This window comes from Zosterops lateralis, assembly GCF_965231275.1.
Source record: "Zosterops lateralis genome assembly, chromosome: 6".
In the NCBI taxonomy this organism is placed as follows: Eukaryota; Metazoa; Chordata; class Aves; order Passeriformes; family Zosteropidae; genus Zosterops; species Zosterops lateralis.
Window position 1 is genome coordinate 17,947,348 of NC_139761.1, and position 21,013 is coordinate 17,968,360.

The window sequence follows — 21,013 nt, forward strand, 5'->3', positions numbered from 1 at the left end:
AGGCAACACCTCCCATCCTGAGTTCGGTTTTGGGCTCCCCACCTCAAGACAGACACTGAGGAAGGCAGCAAAGCTGGTACATTGTCTGGAGCTCAGGTCTTGTGAAGAGCAGCTGAGAGCTGTGGGTGTTCAGCCTGGACAAAACTAAACACACGGGAAATTTTATCATTCTGTACAACTGCCTGAAAGGAGGCTGTAGCCAGGCTCTTCACCCAGCTAACAACTGACAAGGGGAAACAGCCTCAAGTTGCATCAGGGAAGGTTTAGGTTGGATATTAGGAAAAATTTCTTCAGTTAAATGGTTTTCAGGCATTGGAACAGGCATTCCAGGGAAGTGATGGAACCAAGATTCCTGGAATTGTGCAAAAACCATGTGGGTGTGGCACTTGGGAACACAGCTGAGTGGTGAACTCAGGGGTAGTATGAGAATTGTGGGACCTGATGACCTCAGAGGTCTCTTCTGACCTTAGCAATTCAAATGTCTCTGATTTTGCTATGGTGCAGCCCTATCTATGCAACCATTTAAACCATTTAGTTAGACTGAAAGTCAGACACTTATCCTTTAAATCACATCAGGAATTTGCAATTAATGCTCACCCTGGATAAAACAAATCAAAAATTACAAACAGAACAAGACCTTCTTTGGAGTATGGTAAGCACAGTTTGATTTCTAGTACTGCCAATGAAATGCCTTCTTTATCTTTGTTGGTGAGGTGGTAGATTGGTTCCTATTATGAACTAGATGACCTTAAAGACAGCCCATGTTTCTAGCCATAGTATCTAACCCTAAAGGATCTTTGATGGGTGGAGTTTCCACGTGTGCCAGTCAATGTTACAACTGCGTAAAGGACTGAACTGGTCCTGCTCAGAGCCAGGCGTGGCATCTCTTGTATTGGCGGAGCCCTTATTGTCTAATTAGCAGAGCTCAAGGAGGAAAATTGTAAGGATTAATTAGCTCCCAGGGCCTAGATTTTATATACATAGAGAGATGAAGCAAAATTACGTCTCCAAGAAGACCAGGCTTTGCCTCAGAATAATAAGTTCCAGGTATTAGCTTTTTACACTGCCTATGATTATACTTTCTAGAGGAGATTTGAATTAATGACTATATAATCCAAATGATAGATATCATTTTTTGCTATCTGTGCTACTCTCTGGGAATGCAATTACAGGCTATGCTTCATTTGATCCATGTGTTAAAAAGAAAGAAACCATTGCAGTCTGGTTTCTTTATTTTATTCCTTGTGCAGCTGTGACATTTGCATGAACACTCCTGAATTGCTACTTATATTTCTGCCAGACGTTAGAGATACTTTTGAAACTTACCCAGAAGATGGCATGAAGAATTCTTAAAGCACATTTTGTGAATGAATGTTTCAGAGCAAAACTCAATATTTTCTCTTTCTTGTGTTTGCCTTTCAAAATGCCTTCAATTTTTGCATATTGAAAGTAACTGAGCAAACTTTCAGTAGGATTGATTTGTTAAATGGCTTCTATGGAAGATTGTATCTGATGGACTATAAGTGATATTTGTCTAGAACACAAATGATGACCTTAATAGGATCACAAAATAATTCAGGTGGTGAGGTACTCAGGAGACCTGTAGTCCAACCTGGTGCTCAAAGCAGAGCCAGTGATGTTGTCAGATCAGATTACTGACTTGGTTTAAATACTTTAATGGAAACATGGATGGGTTTTAAGATTTTTTTTTTCACTTTTTAGAAATGGATTTCTGCATAAGGGGAAATATTCAACAAGATTTCATGGACATCTATGATCTACCTTTTTAATGACTGGTGTGTCTGACGTTTTTCCAGTTCTGGGAATGAAGCATGTATTTTAGTAATTAATTTCTGATGTATTGAAAAGAATTTAACACTTAATATTGGCAGATTTTTGACATCTGAAATAAAATTATTGCTTTGAGTGATCAGAGTGGAAGCAGATTGGGTTAGAAAGGGTATATATGATGCTGATAAAAATTGTGGTGACAGACTTCACGTCATGTGTACATTATTAAATTAGAAAAAAAATCCCAAACTGAAATCTGGTCTGTTGAAAGTTTTCAAATTATTTCAGAGTCATTCTAGCTTCAAAGCATCTTACAACATTTTTCGTTTCTGAAATACCTTTGCCCTCCATATGGCTGTGTGAAAAATCCCCTGTCTCAGATCACAGATGTTCTCACCTAACAGTGACCTGAAGCACTCCTGCAGCCTATGAGTTAAAGAAATCAAGGAGCAATCCAAACTGTTAACTATCCTGGAGTGCTGGACACAACATCCTTAGGCAGTTAATAGAGAGAAGTGACATGTCACATAAGTTTACTGAAATTAAGTGGTTTGTCTACAAAAGATGATGTGAACTAAGTTCCAATTTTCTTTCTTTCTCTCAGTTTTTTTTTCCCCTGTGCAAGCCACTGTCCAGCAGTCCTGATGGTAGGAAGCTTAAATCACTATTGTGCTCTTGAAGTCAGCCCTGAGCAACACAATGGCAAAATTGCAAGTGAGTTTCTGTGCCAGATGGGACCTAACTGAACATATAATTGAAACATTGAGACCACCTGGATACACAAGGCTGTCAACTATAAAAAAGGCATACTCCTAATAGTTACTGGTAGAAACAGACCAAACCACTTTTACAGGCAGTATGGTGAGAGTGCTAAGGAGAGTTTTGTTCCTTTATGGTCTGTGCAAATTCCAGTTGTGGCTGTAGGTTATTGCTTCCTCTGGAAAGATGATTCTGTGGGTTCCTGGCATAGCTTCTGGTTCTCCATTTATTCAAACACCACCCAGCCATCATGACATAACTCCATTTTCTCTTGTGATTTGAAGAAGTTAAGCATAATCCATCCTTTATTAATAATCCAACCCTCTGAGGTATCATTTCCCATTCATTTCTTATTTTACAGGGCCCTAAAAGTTGATGTAAAGGAAATACATTTTGGAACACCTATGTAGGTATTATAATCTTTTTTTAAAATAAGTAGATAAATTGGGCCCATAAGGCTTATTGTGATTAAAAGCTTCACTGCTTATGGTGAAATTCTAGAGCTACACATATTGCTGTTATTAGCATATAAATGCTCTTATCTGCCAGAGTTGGACATAATCATGAAATATGCCATCATTCCACGATGAGGTTGGGAGCTGCCTGGGGTCCCATAACATTATGAGAATGAAGTAGCAATACTATTGTCATGGTTGAAGAAGCACATTCATTTCCACCCCTCCTTTTTTGAAACTGGTAATTTTACAGCAAAAATGGCTTACATGTTAGGTAAAATTTCTGAGATTTATTTTAATGTCAAAGGTGACTCCATTTTTTTTTTTCTTCCCTAGATCAGTGACTTTAATGTTGATCTTTTCTTTTGAGTAGCAGAAAAATCTGTTAAAACTTTAATTATTTTAGATACTTTCCATGTGCATGGAAGACAAATAGCTTAATAATGGTCAAATTCCAGGGATTTAATCTAAATGTAAAATAAGCACCTCTGGACAACATTAAGAAATTTATACTATATTTTAGCTATGTGATGAGTTTTTCTCTGGAGCCTTTTAGTATCCCCTTTGTTCTTATTTGCTCCTTATTTGTTTGGTTCTGACTACTATTGTACAAGGATGTCTGGCTGGGATCATCTGCAGAGCTTTGCAGGGAGGCAGGATCAGAAATGGTAATTCAGCCTGTCTCTTTCTTCATCTGTAAATATATGGCACATAGCTGAGAACACCCTTTCTGTGGGTTGAGAGAAAGGTAAAGTAGGAGAAGCATCCTCCCACTCAGCTTTATTTTCCAGAGTCTCTATGTGGATACATTCTGCCTGTAGTATTTCAATATCAGGCCTTACACAGAGATCTAAACTGCACTAGTGTGTATAAAAAGTTAAGTAAAAAAATCTGTATGAACTAAACTAAACTGCTCTTAAACTCCAAGTTTCTTTCATTTTCTTATGGTTAAAATAAAACCTTTTACTGTGTATATTTTTGTTGTCACTGAAGGCTTATAATGCAATGACAGAGGCTATTTTTGCAGGACATGTGTACTGTGTGAAATTTCTATAGAAATCTTAGAAGAGAGTCTGATCATGAAAGGTTTCCACTCAGTTTGCAGATAAAACTGGCTATAAAACAGATAAGCATCCAACCTTTGAATCCTTATCTAAGAGGAACCTTTTGAGGTTCTGTCCTTGCCATTTAAGGTGTACAAATAGTACCAGTTCCATCATTTGCCAGTCCCAGATCAGACAATGTCAAGCCTGGATTTATTTTCATCAAGTTATGGAGAATATCTTGATAGTGTGCATCCTGTTCATTATTTTTGACCCACACTATTGAGATTGAATCCATATGTCTATTAATGCCACAAGAAATCTGACTGAAATGTAAGGTGAGTAATTTATGAGCTCTGGCTACATTATAGGAACATTTCTATTAGAAAATACAGTATTCTATTAAAAAATTGCTCACTTATCTTCATAATCATAAATTATCTCATACCTAATTACAAACAGACAGAATGAGTAATTGTCTTCATTGAGAACTGTTTGACACTGAGAATATATTGCTTATTTTATAAACTTCTTAATGCACAGCCCATAAATATGTCACAGGTAAGGAGTACTGCATCTTTAAGTATATTAAATGCAGTCTTGTGTAACCAAACATAATAGGATTTTTAAAAGAATTATAACTAAAGAATTTAACAAACAACTTTTTTAACTTTCTACATGTGTGAAGCATCTGTAAACTGACCAATTTGAATTACACATCCAAAAAGAAACTTTGACTACCTTGAAACACATTACTATCTTTCTTGTTTCATGTGTATTTAGAAGCAATATGAGAGTTCCAGTGATTTTTTTTTTTTAATTAATTCATTTTAAAAGGACCTGTTAGAGGGTTTTAGAGCAATACCAAAGTCAAAGAAATGTGAGCATGCATGTGCTTTGTTTCAGTGAAGGTCATGCTGACACCTTTATAGCTGCTTCAGGTCTGAACCTGATATACATTGTATTAATTTGCAGTAGGCTTCATTTTTTACCAATCACTCTCATCTTTTATATTGAAAATCTTCAAATTCAAAACTTCATCTTGAGTTGATATGCATTCATTAATAATGCTCCTTTCTGAAGGGATGGAATTTCACATAAAAGATATGGTGACATAAGCCATGTAGGACATGACAAACTGACAAAGGCAACACCTGGAGAACTGTGGAGGAGGCAAGGGAATAGAAAGAGAGGTAATAGAAGAAAGAAATGTTAAATTTACTGAGAAAAAAAAGAGTAATCCTGTTCTTCAAGTACTAACAACTCAGACTAAATGATATATTCAAATACACTCTGCTTTAAGCACTCAGCTGTGGCTTGATTTCTAGTCTTAATTTTGGAAGACAACCGGTCTTCATCAAAGTTCAATCCTTCCAGTAATTACTTTTTGCTCATTTCTAATCTAAATTTGCCAAACTTCACTATTTGGCTGCCCCCAGTTATAAACCAGCAGTTTTGGGAGCAAAAACCTTTCTTTTCTGTTTCATATGCATGTAAAACTGCTCTAAACAAAAAACAAACAAACAAAAAACCCCACAAAAACAAAAAAACAAACAAACAAAATCACAACTAGCATTAGGTTTTCTTTGTGTTTTCAAACTATACCCGAAGCAGATGGGTGCAGTTGTGAATCCCAATAAGTAGAAAAATGACGTATAAGCAAAATATACTTCTTACCCAAACCAATACATTCCACACAAAACAGTGACACAATATGCTTAAATAATCAAATTACCTGCTTACAGTTGTGCCTTTTCTAAATAATCATGTAAACAGATTTGGACTACATTTCAGAGACAAGTGGTAAATTTCAAATTAATCAAAAATATGCTTGGAGATTTCAGTTACCTTTGATTAACAGTTGGGAGGAAAAAATGGAAATTCCTGAAAACACTGAAGCATTTCATTTTCTTCTACTTGAAGGGATAATTTACTTCGAAGATGCAAGCTTTTTTTTTTTTTTTTTTTTTTTTTTTTTTTTTTTTTTTTTTCAGTTTTCTAGCACAAAATTTCTTAATGTCTTATTTTGAAGTTTAAACAACATTTAATTTAAAAATGGGATATGATAAAAAATAAGGTAAAATAAAAGTATCAAATGAAACAACTCTATGAGTTTAGCAGACATGAAATAGGATGGTGGAGTTAAACAGATATTACATAGAATGGTGTTCTCTGTGGTTGCTTCTATTGTTTTCAGCATTGTTAAAAACTCTAAGTTCTGTTTCAATTGACTTGACAGAAGATGCTGGGGAGGTTGTTCTAAAAGAACCAAAACCAAAAATCAAACCCAAATAATCACTGTACAAGGTCTTTGCAGCAACTATACTGTAAATATCTTTCTATTTTTTGTTTTATTACCTGAAAATTTAGGCCTCCATCCATTGGACATCATAAAACTATATGAGGCTTAGTAAGATATTTGATGTAAGAAAGTGCTGAAGTCTAGTGTGCTGTGACCTTAATCTGCACCCAGAATTTTAGGCTCCATTTTGAAGACATTCAGAAGGAGGGAAGTAAATTATAGTCATAAACCCAAGTGTAAACTGTGTAAGAATCCAGGGGATTGTGTCAAATCTGTTGAGCACCTGGTAGCTCCTGTGAACTATGAGCTGTTTCTAAAAACACTGTCATGAGCAAAAGTTGGGACAGCCTTGTTTAAAAAGTGAAATCAGGCATAAAAAGACAAATTATTATAATGATTAAATACAGTAAATAACATACTGAAGGAAATGAATATACATTCATCTTCCTTCTGAGCCCTGCAATTCTGTCATTTTAAGTATTGATTAATCAACAGGGTTTCTATTTTTCCACCAAAATACCAAACACAGAGAGGCAACATTTTTTCTGCTTGCATCTCACTTTCTAGCCTGTGAAATTCCTCAGTTAGATATATGGAAAATGAGAAAGTCTGGTGGTGACACACAGCTGGACTCCATGGCTGTGACAAAAGACAGTTCTGATTCAAAATTCTTTATGCCTGGCTGAAGCTGAAAGAGAATGGTGCTGACTAATGTCTGGTGCCAGATGGCTTTCAGCCTGTTTCAAGTGAGAGCTCAGATGCTAGGCCACATTTTAAAATGATACTTCTGGTTATGATCAGTTTTGGATTCGTATGGCAGTGGTCTTTAATGCATCTCAATTGTTATATATTTTATTTCCATGAAAACCTGTTTCTCTTTAGTTACAAAAGGGTCACATCCAGTAAGGCATCAGAGCATTCAAATTCCATTGCTTTCATGGGGTGTTTTGAATTATTTCTCATTTCATAAGTTCTTGAATCATGTACCGGCAAAACTATGTCCCTTTTAAAATATTTGAACTTGGAAAGATCAGAGATAAAGCCTAACTCTCATCAGTGATTTAAGCAGTGTGATCCATGAGTTCCATTGAGCTGAATTGACTGTGGTGGTGGTCTACCTGGAAGTGATTAGGATATTGTTTGCGGTAATGGGGGGAAACACACAGTTTCCCCTGTGTCTCCAAAGGGCTGTGGAATTCAGCCAGGGAATTGCCTGAGTTGTTTATCTGTCTGCCCGCCTCCTTTGAAGTACAAAGTCATAGAAGCTACAAGAATTGCACTCTTTTTAGGTTATATTCAGAATTTCCCATTGGCCTATTTTTATTTGAATAGAAGATATGCTATCCATAAACACCACATCCTATCAAATAGTGATACTCTCATCAAGCCACTATGTATCTTGCATATCTGTACTGAAAGGTTCACATAATATTGCCCTGGTATTTCTTACGTCAGTGGAGATGTCAAGGCAAAATAAACCATCTGCTATAGCCTATACTAGAAGCAAATTAAACATATGCTCAAGATAGGGTTTGTCAAGGAAGAAGGTACCAACTGTGTTCTGAACTCGATAAAAGTTCTACTTTAGCTTGAATGGACTATTTTCCCAGAGACAACAGGCGTTCTCCTGTTAACAATAAATACCAATGAAACTTTTCTTCTACAAATCTGGTGTCTAATCTTATATTATAGCATCTCTTTACTTCCTAAAATGTCAGGCCTATTTAAGTAAGTGGATGCTCGGAAATGCAAGTTGCATTTGTGGTGGTGTGTTCCAAAGTCTTGTGATGAGGAGTTTCATGTTTGCCTCTATAAACAAGAGTGAGCTCAGTTTTCATGTCTGACACTGCCTTCCGCTCATAAATATATTGACTAATCTGAGATCAACTGGAGTAGAAATTCATCAATATAAAGCTGTAAGATTTGGGTAAATGAATGAGGTAAATGAAATAAGTGGCAAAGGGGATCTCCTTTTAGATGTCTCTTTCTTTGAATTTGGTTTGCATTGGTACAAAGAACTGCATGTGGCTGATAAGCTCCATCTTTTGACACAGAGACCATGTTCTTCTTCAGCTCCTCATGAAACCAACATATGAAGTGGGCACAGCACACACTGACAAGGAACAAATTTCTAGAAACAGAAGTAGGACAGGCAAGGGTGTGAGAATTGCAGGGACGAAATTGTCCTTAGAGGGCAGTGAATAGAAATCTAGAGCTTTTGAGAATACTGCAGATGGCAAATTAGGCTGAGAAGAAATACGTGAAATTACTATCCATTCTCTGGAAAGTGTTTTATTCTTTGTCAAGGGGCTCAGGCAAAGTTTTACTGGAGCAGAGAAAACACAAAATCTGTGTAGTGAGACTTGCTCATTCACTGCAATAGGTTTAATTCCTCCCAGCCCTACTTATGCATTTTAATAAATGAAGAATATTCATATACACCAGTTCTATCAATGATGGGAAGGCTATGGGGGCCATATGAATATCTTCTGTTGAATACTCTTAGTGCTTTTTGGACTGCTGGCCCAAGGTGGCTCAGTGTCCCTTTATATTGAATGTCACACATGCAGCAGTCACCTACAAAACTTCCTTTGTAGTAGCTACACAGGATGCTTATGATCTTTACCAATCCCCGCTCTATATATATGATACACCCATGCATTTTTGGAAATGTAGGTCTTGGAGTCCAAATGTGTGCAAGTATCGTGTGTCTGTATGGGCAGAAAGGTTGGCAATTATTTTATGATAAAAGAGAACATTAGAGAAGTGTTGTAGAAGTCTTTGGTCAAGGTTGGTGAACCTAAATCTCAAATGATGTACTAACCAAGGAGAGATGTTTTCTGTCATGGTTTCTGTTAGTCTTTCAGTATGTTTCTAGATACAGGGATAACTTCATTTCTTTGGTTTCTTGCAAACTGTTTTGTTAGACCCTCTTGGCAATACACAAGAGACATCCATGTCCTGTGTTGAAACTGCTTTATAATTTTATTACTATCAATTTTCTTGGACTCTGGATCCCACTGAACCCAATCCTCTTTTTTGAAGAATATTTCTATTTGTGGAGAACCATGTTATACTTGTGCATGCAGGGAAAATGCCACAGCACTGAGATGTGATGGTCTAAAGAGCTGCCACAGACAGCAGCATCAGCAGACACAGTGCTGCAGTGCCTGTCTGTGGGAAATACCTTATAGGGAAGGCTGATTCCTGACCTTACAGGGAAAGGCTGCCTGGTTCTGACTTACAGGCTGATAAAGGAAGAATTTTCAAAGTCATTTTATGCCTTGTGTGAGGAATGAATGTGAGATAGCAGGTTTGGCCCAAGATATGTACTTCTAAATCAAAGTGAAATGTGGTGCTGGAAATCCCTTAGGTAGCTTTCACTGAGCGATTATGTTGACACGGTGTAAATTAGAGTGTAGCTGTGTTATTTCTGGAAAAGCACTGTGCTGAAGCTTCCACTTGTTAATAGGGCTAACAACAACAGGAGCAGTGTATCAGCAATGTGTGCTTCCAGTTCCAGAAGTAGCTTGGTCAGCAGCTGAAAAGGAGTAAGGCCAGGAATGGTAACTGCAAAGAGTCTGGGGAAATACTGGCCTCGAGGTTTTCTTACTGAAAAAAGTGTAATAGAAATAGACCAATTCTACACTATGAAAAATGTTAAAGTGTTGTCACTAAAGTAAGACCACATATCAGCTTGATTTGATTTCTGTAATTCATTCATAGCCAAATAACAGCTGAGCAGTGAATGAGCACAAATCATCCTTTGAATATATAATATTTGAATTATATATAGTTCTTTAGGAAATTACCAGGAATGTGTTAGCCTGTATTTAACCTATGTACACATGCAAATTCATATCATTCATATGAAACACTTTTTTTTTTCTTCCCCTCCCCCCAGCCCATATCTTCCATATAAAAAATACCTTGGATTTAGTCTGGATAATTGTCAGATACTTTTAATTCAATCCTGCATTAGATCTAAAAATCAGCTGAGCCCTTGGTTTCTGTTATTGAAGAAGAAGAGATGAGATGGACTTCCAAGGACTTGTTTAATCTATCTCCCTAAAAAAATAAAATCTAATGTGTATCTATATATATAGGTTTAATCTATCTCCCTAAAAAATTAGTACTAAAATCTAATGTGTATCTATGGATATTAGAGGAGCTCTCATTTCTTTCTGATGCATATATCAGAATCAGAATGTGTATCAGGATGTCTTTATTGTTATGAGATTTTGAAACAAAATCAAGAAAAACAACAATAAAAGCTCCAAAAAACCAAAAAAACCATAACCCAAACCGAAACAAGAAACCCTAAAACACCAATAAAAACCCCCAGAACACCCTGATCTCCACTCTCCTCCCCAAGAAAACCACCCCAAAAAAACAACGAAAGACCAAAATGGTAGGAAAAAATTGCTTTTGGTAGAAGAAAGGTGTTATGAAAATATCTCAAACTCAGGTACATGAATGTCCTACAGAACATCTAAGAAAAGAGAATAGCAAAACAGAAAAAGAAGGACTTCAGTTATTAACTAATAGAAATGTTTAGAGTCTAATTCTGTGCCTGTTGAAACAGTCTTTTGTGCTGGTATTGCATAGTTAAGGGCTGTAAGGGTTGTGTCATGACTGAGTAGGTATTAGGTAATTAGACAGTAATTAGGTATCTTGTTAGTGACACAGCACCAGCAGGCCACTGCTCACCATCATTTCAGTATGGCAAGACCTTAAAAGCAACAAATTCAGTAACTTACTGGTAAGGAAAATGTCATTATGGGATGCAGCACCTGGTTGCCTGGTTTCTTTTAGTGCATTGCACAAAGTTACCTTTCAGTGTACAGCAGCACCAAGTAGTGAAAGGAATATTGCCATCTCATGCCACATAGCTTTGGAAAACAACGTTCTGTGAACAGGGAAAGTGCAGTTCAAGGCCTTACTTGTTGGGAAAAGTCACAGCATATACTCTGAACAGAAAGCAAGGTATGGTCTATTAAGATCACATTAAAAGGCTCACAAACATTTTCACAAAAATTTACAAAATTGCCTGTTGATTCATTATTCATGTGCAGAGTACTGCTTTGTCAAGAAGATCATAAATTTCTGGCCCAATCAGCTTCTCTGAGGAAGTGATAAAAACAGAATTCAGGAGAATTATGGTATGAGGTGGAAAAGGAAAGCTAAGGTGTGTTTGTGCATGCTGCTTTGTGTAAAACACCAACAGAGAGATAAGGGCCAAGTAGTAGAAAACTATCTCTATAAACCCCCTTGTAATGGAAGCTTGGGGTTCCATCAAAACTCCCTTTCCAGGGTAAATGATTCAGATTCTCAGTTGTATAGATTTGAGAAGTTAATCCTTTCATGCAGAATTCTTCCACTTATAGTTATTTAGATAGTATGATCATTATGCCTTGAAAAAGAAAGGGAAATCCTCTTTGGATTAGGCTATTTATTTATTATCTCTGGAATTATTTGGGCTTTTATATATATTTACTTTTATATGTATTAACTCTCTGGTGTTAATGTAGGTTTTGACTGAAAATTTTATTAAGTGCTTTGGAAGATGATTTTGCTGCATAGGAGAATGGATCTGGGGATCAGAACAATGAGCTCCTCTCTTCATCTCCCTATGCACTTACTGTGTGATTTGGTCATGTTAGCTAGATGTGCCCCTCTTTATCCATGTGCAGAATGGGCATAACATATTTCAGGGATTTGGGGAAAATTATGGTGAACATTCCTTTCAAATGAAGGGCTGCTCAAAATAACTTAATCATTTTTATCAAACAGCTGTCACTGGTTGTGATGTGGTTGCTTAGTCTCATAACTCACCCTATATGAAATTTGAAGAAGCACTGTTGGGGTGGAACTCTGTTGTATTGTCATTACTGCTCTATGGTACAGTTTGCAAAGTCTGAAAAATGTCTGCAATTGATAATCTGAGAGATGGTTGTTTGTGAAAAGGTGCTCAAGTATGACATCCAGATTATATTAATTTTTCCATCAGAGTGTCAAAACTGCAGGATGAAGAGTTTTTAAAGCATTGATCTATTTTTAAGTTTACAAAGCCTATGAAAAAATCTCAGCAAATTCTTTCTTCTTTCAACTCCAGTGATGCCTATCAGATTTGATTCCAAGATCTTTAGTTTCATTGTAGTCTGAATTAAGGGTGCATTTTATCCTTGGCAAGTAAATATTGAAATCTCGATGGAAGAGCCTGGACTTCAGTAGAGAGGTGCCCAGAGGAGCTCCTAGACAGCAATACTCTTGGCTGGGAAGTTTGCAACAACTTTAGAAAATAATCCTTCTGTTAGGGAGCCTAGGGAATTTATCATAACTCCTCAGATTTCACTGCAATACAGCATCCAGTTTGCATTGCAGGTGTTTGTAACAAACAGACAACAACGACATAGATAGAAAAATGATCCCTTATTGCCACTATCCTGTACTCACAAATCTCCTTGAATAAGATTTCTGTTTGATTTTGAGACATTGCTGAGATCTTAATTCATGAGGGCTTATCTCCACTCTCATATCTGAAACATTGCTGGCTTATGTTTTGTTGGTAACTGTGCGCTAGTGTTTTGTTACCAGTAAACAGCATGAAAGGAAATGAAAATTGAAACAGGAATTCCATACTGATATTTTATTTAGACCTAGCTAAAGACTGTTGCAAACTACTTCTCAAAATCGTAAATTATGTAAAGAACTCACAATCTCATGTGATACTCTGCTACCTCTTTTCTGTGGCCTAATACCCTTTCTAATAAAGCTAATTCCAAAATGTCCATTGGCATTGTTGGAGGAGGAGAAAATTTTGTTTTTATGTGCACCGGTATTAATGAACAAAGGGAAGTTTGAAAGAACAAATGTGTTCATAGCACAGAAGTTTTACTCTAACAATTCCATCACTTTTTCTGAAAGCATTGCACACCTTGCAGGAGTTGGTTTTAAAAAAGGATCTTTGTTTTTAATCCTGACAGAAATAATAGAAAGAGACAAGGCAATTTTTACTTTTAAACAAGTATAGTTTCTAAGATGGGGAACCAAGGGAACCTTGACCTGCCACTCAGAGAAGGGAACTATTTTTCTCACTGCATAAACTAGCCTTGCACTTCTGCAGAAAGCAGTCACTTTTCAGGAGAATACTTGACTAACTTTAGTGCATACCATGCTATTCTTTTAGCTTGGTGAAGGGTTGAAGAGATTTTCTGGACATCTTAATAAGACTCAGTTCAATGATGTAAGACATTTGCTGAAAGGTACATCAATTCCAGTCCACTTTAATAGAAGCTAAACTAGATATAGACTGAGGGCTTAACATAAGTAAAGCAACAGGTCAAAAAATGTAGAAAGGGAGTATAAATTTGCATGGGCATATGAAGTGTGTTTTATGTCATTTTATGCTGTCTTATATATGGGCTTCTGACAAAGAGTGGGGTGCCTGGGGACATGCTTCAGGCCAGGTTCAGACACAGAAAGTCAGTCTTGCACTCAGGCACTTACTCTCTCATTAGATTAATTTTTTTTCCTGAGATGTATGACTAAACATACAACTATTACATGTAAAATGGTATTAACCTGCTCTTCACTCGCTCTATCCTATGTGCTGAAATTCAGTGCTAATGTTTTATTCTTTTCTCATGTTGAAAAGCTACAAATGGTGTGATAACAGTCATATTCCTAAAATTCTTTTCCTGATAAAGCACTGCTGTTCTTACTTTCACACAGTTCAGTGAACAACTGGAGAAAGGACAAGAACTGAGCAATTTTTTTTAGGAAGAGAGAGGTCTGTGAAGGTCTATTTGTTACAACACTGAAGAGTCTGTGGAAAGATTTGAGAATTCCAGTTCAGCCAGGAAAAACTTTTTTTTTAGACATGTCCTTCATGCTGTTAGTACAGCTTGTCAGTCACTCTCATTTGGATGATGGTGATAGAGATGATTATTTTTCTCTAAGCCAGATGCTTATTTGATCTTTACAAAGAGCTCTCCTGTAATTATTAAACAGAGATGACAACATTCGATTCTCTGAAAGATGAGGTGCCAGAGAAAGCTCTCTGTGGGGGAGAAAACACCAACAGCTTTCAGGAACCAAAAGTCTTTGACCCAGCCAGACTTCTTTTGGAGGAAAAAGTCTCTTCTAGAGTGTTTTGGAGAGATCTGTGTCCTCTGCCTGCCAGAACATGGAATTGTAAAGCTAAAATTTGAGATATCGTTTTTCAATTTTTCAGAGACTGAGAAAGCTTTGGTTAGAACTTGGAAAATACTTTGGTTTTGTTTCTGTTACATCAAGCACAATTTACCCCAGGACTGTGATAGCTGATGAAAAATGTTTAATGCAGAAAGTTGATGGGGCACATTAAGGGTATCTCTGTTCTTCTATGTATGTAAACTAGTAGGACACTTAAATTATTACAGTTATATTACTGCAACACAATGAAAGAAGAAACATCTTCCCCAGGAGATACTAGTAACTCTGATGTGGGTAGAAATTTGAAATTGAAAGTTGGAAGTATCCCTGTAAAACAATCAAAACTTCAGCAGATGAGGAAAGTTTAAGGCAAAAAAGCTGAAACCACTGTCAAAGCAGCAATCACAATGGGATGGTATCTGTAAAGTGATCTGCTGTTTGGCACCAAAAGAGGACAAAGTTTAGCAGTCAGTTCAATGGGAATGGCTTTAGCTCCAGATGTGACCTTGCACCCTGTATTTGTCACTGACCACTGCAATTCACCTCAGCTGATCTGCTGCTGCATTTTGTGCCTGACTGATGTTTTCATAGGGTTTTACAGAATTGACAGCTTTTCTTGCAAGATCTCTTTTCAAACATGACTGTAACCTTCTCTGTTGATTAAATATTATCTCTAGACAATGATGAACTATCCATAATTGTGGTGGGTTTTTTGTTTTGTTTTGTTTTGTTTTGTTTTGTTTTTTTAATTGACAGTGGAATTCTGAAACACTTTCCACTTCAATTCATCTGGACATTACCTGTATACCTGCACCAAACCTCTTGTATATTATTATTAAGTGATGAGTCCAGTTATTCCTGTTTAAAAGAAATAAATTTGGGGATGACATTGAATTTGTGTTTCAAATCTTCTGGAGATCATATATGACACTGGCTGCCTTACCAAACTGTGGGACTGATTTCAAGTGGGAAGCATCTGCATGGACAGTCTGCATATATATATCTCAATGGACGTTTGCCTCATTTTTTTAATTACAGCTGAAGACTTAGCACTTAGAAGTTCTAAGTGCTCTAAGTTTTAGTTACATGTCATTCTAGATAAGAATAGCCACCTAGAGATGTGGTATAATCAAGCAACTTAAATTAAGGGTCAATCCATTAGAATCAATGCTTATGTTCAATAGTAAAGATTTCAGTGTCCTATCAATTACCCTCCAGTGTCTCAACAACATAATACATAAAGCTCCTTCTGCTTCCTTGCAGTATGTCCTACATGTGCATATATTTAAATGAATCATCCAAGTACTGTATTCTGAATTATTATATATAGTGTCACTTGAATACATATTTAATGACAAAATATGAGATTGTTTCTCAAAATCAGCCCATTGCACTGAGTTTTATTGCAATGACTAATAGATAAGTAATCTATTTAATAGGATGCATATCACTAATTAAACTACTGTAGAAGAGTTTTTCCCTTGTGTTGATATAGCATCTCACAAAACTGAGTCTGTTTCATAGATGCAGTTAGCAAATATGTGGCATACAAGTGTTTTGAATTAACTGTATGTGAATTTGATATAACTGCCCATTGTTGCAGCCTTTAGGAGACCTCATGATAACTTATTATTACCAGTAAAATCAGCAATTGTGACTTTTTGAAAATTATGCTTATGTCTGTGCTATTAAAACTGTAATGAAAATTCAAAGTTCTGCACTTTGAAATACTCTAGAACTCTCCCTAGTGTTAAACCAGCATTTTTTAACAGAACAAGCATTTGATTTTAAATTTTGGCTGTTTCAAAGTTAACTCTATTCCAAATCCTGTACTCATATATATAATAGAAGACTAGACATAAGATCAAATTAAATAAAGTGAAAAGAATTTCTGTATGTGTAGACTGCATATATATTCTTCTTTGTTTTGACTTAATTTCTGAGAAAAAAATTACAGAGAAAAGCTGTTGCAAATTCCCCCCAAGTCAAAGGACCTGTGAAGAAAACAAACTGCCTAAGTTAAGTTCTTTGCTTTAAAGGAAGAAAGAATAAGCAAACAAAATAAATATACCACTGTAGCCACATATCTTCCTTAGTTTTATTTTAAAACTTTTTTTCCTTCTTGTAAAAATGAAAAAATTGAAAGTGAGTTGTTTAGAACATTAACAGCTACCTAATATCCATACATGGGGCTAGATGACAATTATAAACTTCTTAAGGTGGCCCTGAATATATACCTAGATTACCTCAAGTAGCAAAGCTGTACCATTGTCTTAGTTTATGTGTAACTTGACAGCGTGAGTAGAGCTCTTCTGGTGATTGTGTTGTGCAGAGCCATTTGAAGATTGGCTTCCTTTCTCAGGGAACTGCTCATAAGACTCAAGTGAATTGATTCTAGAAGCGTGTGGAGAGGACAAAGGAAGATAATCATGCACATTATTTAAAAAGAGCAGGTCTGCTGATAAAGAGAAGTTTTGTGGGGAAAAAAATTAACTAGACTTCAACACTTTCAGAATGTTCTGTGAGTACACAGTGCTATAGAAACATGATCACATATATTCATGTGCATGTGTTTAGCCGTTGACCACACATGTACAAAATGAAGCATGGTTACTTGTGCTGCTTTAATACAGTTCTCATGTGCTAAAAGGTATAACCACATGTTGTGATTTGAAAGCAAAACCAATGAGACACTCCAAGTCAGAAATACAATTTAATAGGAAGAGAAAAAAAAAGAAGTAAAATAAAATAAATGCAATAATACAAAAGACCACTGACAGAATCAGAATACACTATGACACCCTGTTGGTCAGGATATTGGAAACAGTCCAAAAGTCAGCCCTCTTGGAGTGACAGATGTGGTCCTGTTGGAAGTAGAGATGGTCCTGTAGAGAAAAGGGTCCAGAGATGGATCCAGTCTTCCTTTGGGAGTCCTGTGGGAACACTGGATGTCTGGTGACACTTGTGGCTCCTTTTCATATAGGTGGAAATGGTTTGCCTCCTCCTCCCTGGGTAGAGCATCTCACAATGGGATGATGTAATGTGTCATATCATTGGTGAGCTTTAATGGCCCATTAACAGAAGATATCCCCATGGAGGTGATGGGAGGGTGAACAGAGATAAGAAACAATGCCCCACCCAGTTTTAACAGCTGGCTTGTTATCAGAAAGGCAGCCACCCCCTCTCTCCTGGAGTTACAACAGATGAAGAAAAAACACCTCCCCAACTGAGTTTCAACAGATGGAATAGAATAAACTTTTTTTTTTTGTTACAAAACCCAAGACACCACACTATACCTACTATAATGTAGTCAGTGAAATACACTCTGTGTCATCTGATTCTGAAACATAAACTTTCTTATTTTGTGAGACGTACTGAAAATATCTGGGCAATTTGGATGTTTTAAAATGCCAACCACTGATTGGAAGCTTTAAATTTTCATACAGTGTTACTATAAACAAAATTCAATATTAAGTAACAGATATATTCTGCACTGATTTAGGTTCTGTGCAGCCTTGTTGCAGTTAATATGCCAATTCATTTCTGGTGTCATTCCAATAGAGCTAGAATGCTAATGTCAGTGTAGATACACTAGGGATGAACTAAATCCAGTAAGATTACACTAAATACATAAGACTACTGAAATAAATACTCACTTGTGCATTACAGCATAATTTTAAAAAATCAAATCAAAACTTGATTCTGCAGTTTTTCTCCTTACAAGAACAGCCAAAGATGTCAATCAGGTGAGTGAGGGCGGCAGTATGGACCCCAGTCGTAGGAAAAATAATAGATTTGTGTTGTGCCCCAGGTTCAGAAATGTTGTAGCAGTGTATACTTGACAGAGGAGAGAAAAAAATTACATTGTCCTACTGGTTCTGCTAAGACTAAGATTTGACTCTGAAGACACTCATAAATAATATTCTTGTGGGTGTTGCATGCCCATATCTTCAGAATACTTGCTAAAAATAAATGAAGATAAATTGCTATTGGCAATTTAAATGAGCGAGGATGCCATTCTAGATCTACATGCCATGTTATGTGTACTTCATAAGTTTGTGTTTAGAATCATAGAATAGCTTGGCTTGGGAGGGACCACTAAAGGACATCTAGTACAACCCCCCTGCAATAAGCAGGGGCAAGTTCAACTAAAGCAGGCTGCTCAGAGCTCTGTCCAACTTGTTGTTGGATGTTCCCAGGGATGAGGCATCTGCCATCTCTCTGGGAAACCTGTGCCAGTGTTTTAACACCCTCATTGTAAAAATTTTCTTTCCTATATCTAGTTTGAATCTACACTCCTTTAGTATGAAACCATTGAGCTTTATCCCATTGCAACAGGCCCTGCTAAATATATATATATATATATATATATATATATATATATATATATATATATATCCCCATCTTACTTATAAGTTCTCTTTAGGTACTGGAAGATGCTCTAAGGTTTTCCTGGAGCCTTCTCTTCTCCAGACTGAACAAGCACAACACTGTAATCCTGTCTTCACTGGAGAGGTACTCCAGCCTTTGGACGATATTTGTGATTTCTGTAGATACTGCTGCATAACCCTTTCTGCTGAGGAGTTTAGCCTGCTTAGATTTGGAGCCTGTTACTAGCTTTACAAACCAGTTTGTTTTCTTTGTTTTCTTACAGCTAGATATTAAACAAACCATTTACACAGTATACAATCCAGCATGTTGCAGTAATTCCAAAACAGGAAAATCCTTTCTTGTACTGTGACAACTTTCCTCATTTTGGTGTCTGGCTGTAAATGAAACCAACCAGATGGTCCTCACTGATCTGTATTGTGTGTGAGACATCTCAGTGCTTTTATGTCAGGGCACAAATTTGTTTCATCTAACACTGGAGAAAAGTAGCTCTTTTGTGTGTTTATTTGATGTTTTTGGTTCAGATGGCTGGCAGCATGCACAGTCCTCCAGAATGGCAGTCCTCCAGATTTAATATGATGCTGGGCATGACTACCAGAGGGAGTTGAGATGAACTGAGGAGAAAATATGAAAGTTGTGTTGTGATATTATGTTAAAATGTTATTTGCATTCAGAGCCTTGCCAGAGTTAGGAAAGAAAAGAAATGATCTGTCAACTGTTTTGTCAAGATCCCAAGCTAGGAAAAGACTGCTAAGTGGAAAAGGCTGTATGCCTTGTGACCAAGTGTTCCCCAGCATGCCTATTCCTGGCCAAAACAGAGTGGACTTGAAAGACTTTCAAAGAAGTGTTGAGCAGATTTGCTTTGTCAAAAAAATTACACATTAAGACCTCTAAAGCATCCATATAGGTCAAATAACTTTTAATTCAGGCACACAATACACATTGCCAACAGAATAAACCTTCAATTTTAGGAAGAAATAACCAAAGAAATAATAAATAGTTAAGATTAATATAACTTTTTAACAACAGGTTTCCAAGCTTATAAAAGAGATTGGTTGTTGCTTTATTTTACCAATGAGGAAACTGAGTTATCAGAAAGTATTGTTCTTCCCAACGAACTATTTGAAATAGTAAATAAGTAATTAAATTCATATGACTTAATTTAACAATATCAAGATTGGAAAACAGGGCTTTGCTTCTGTAGTTAGCACGAAATATTTAAAAAGTAATGTTTCTTTATGTGACTCAGAACACTCTAAGAGCTTCAACCCAGACTCAACTAATTCTAACAAAGTCAGCTACTGGTCAGAGCATGAATCATAGAATATCATGAGCTGAAAGGAACTACAAAGACCATCCAACTCCTGGCCTTGCACAGGAACACCCCAATAACCACAGTCACAACTGTTTGCATTGTTCATCTGTAATAACTGTAAATTCTGTCGGTAAAAAAATCATGCAGTTCACTGAATCACACAAACTTCCTCTGGTGAATCTCTTCACAGTCATTGAACTCTTCACAGTAAGATGAATTGGCTTAACTTGGTAGACAAGAAGAAAAGACAAAAATTTGGCTTTTAAACTGATTTTTGAAACCAATAGATGTTTTCCCTAGTACCCATTTCATATTTGGAGTATGGCTAGCTGATTGCAAATAGCACTTGAGAAAGTGTGGTAATGAAACTTGTGGTCACATTTCTCAGCAAGAACAGAAAGGAGAAAGGCTTTGTGTGGGCCAGATTGGAGTAATAAAGGTAAGAGATGAGCCTGAGCAGAACAGAAAACTCCTGAAATATCTCATGTCCTGAACTTACTTCCCCACTCTTGTTTAAATGAATAAATGAAACAAATTCCTATGTCTTCATAGCAATCCAACTGATGCATTTTTCCTGCCAAGATGATGCCTTCTTTAGTAGAATCTTTGTTGCATATTTGTGCCTAGATTTCTGTCTTTTATGTTCAAAATAGACTATTGACCTGCTGGCCAATGCTCCTTAAAAAGTGAAAGTTCTAGGAAGAATTAATAGGAAAAAACTTCTGATTTTTTCAGTATTTTCCCACGTAACCTGAGTTTCTGC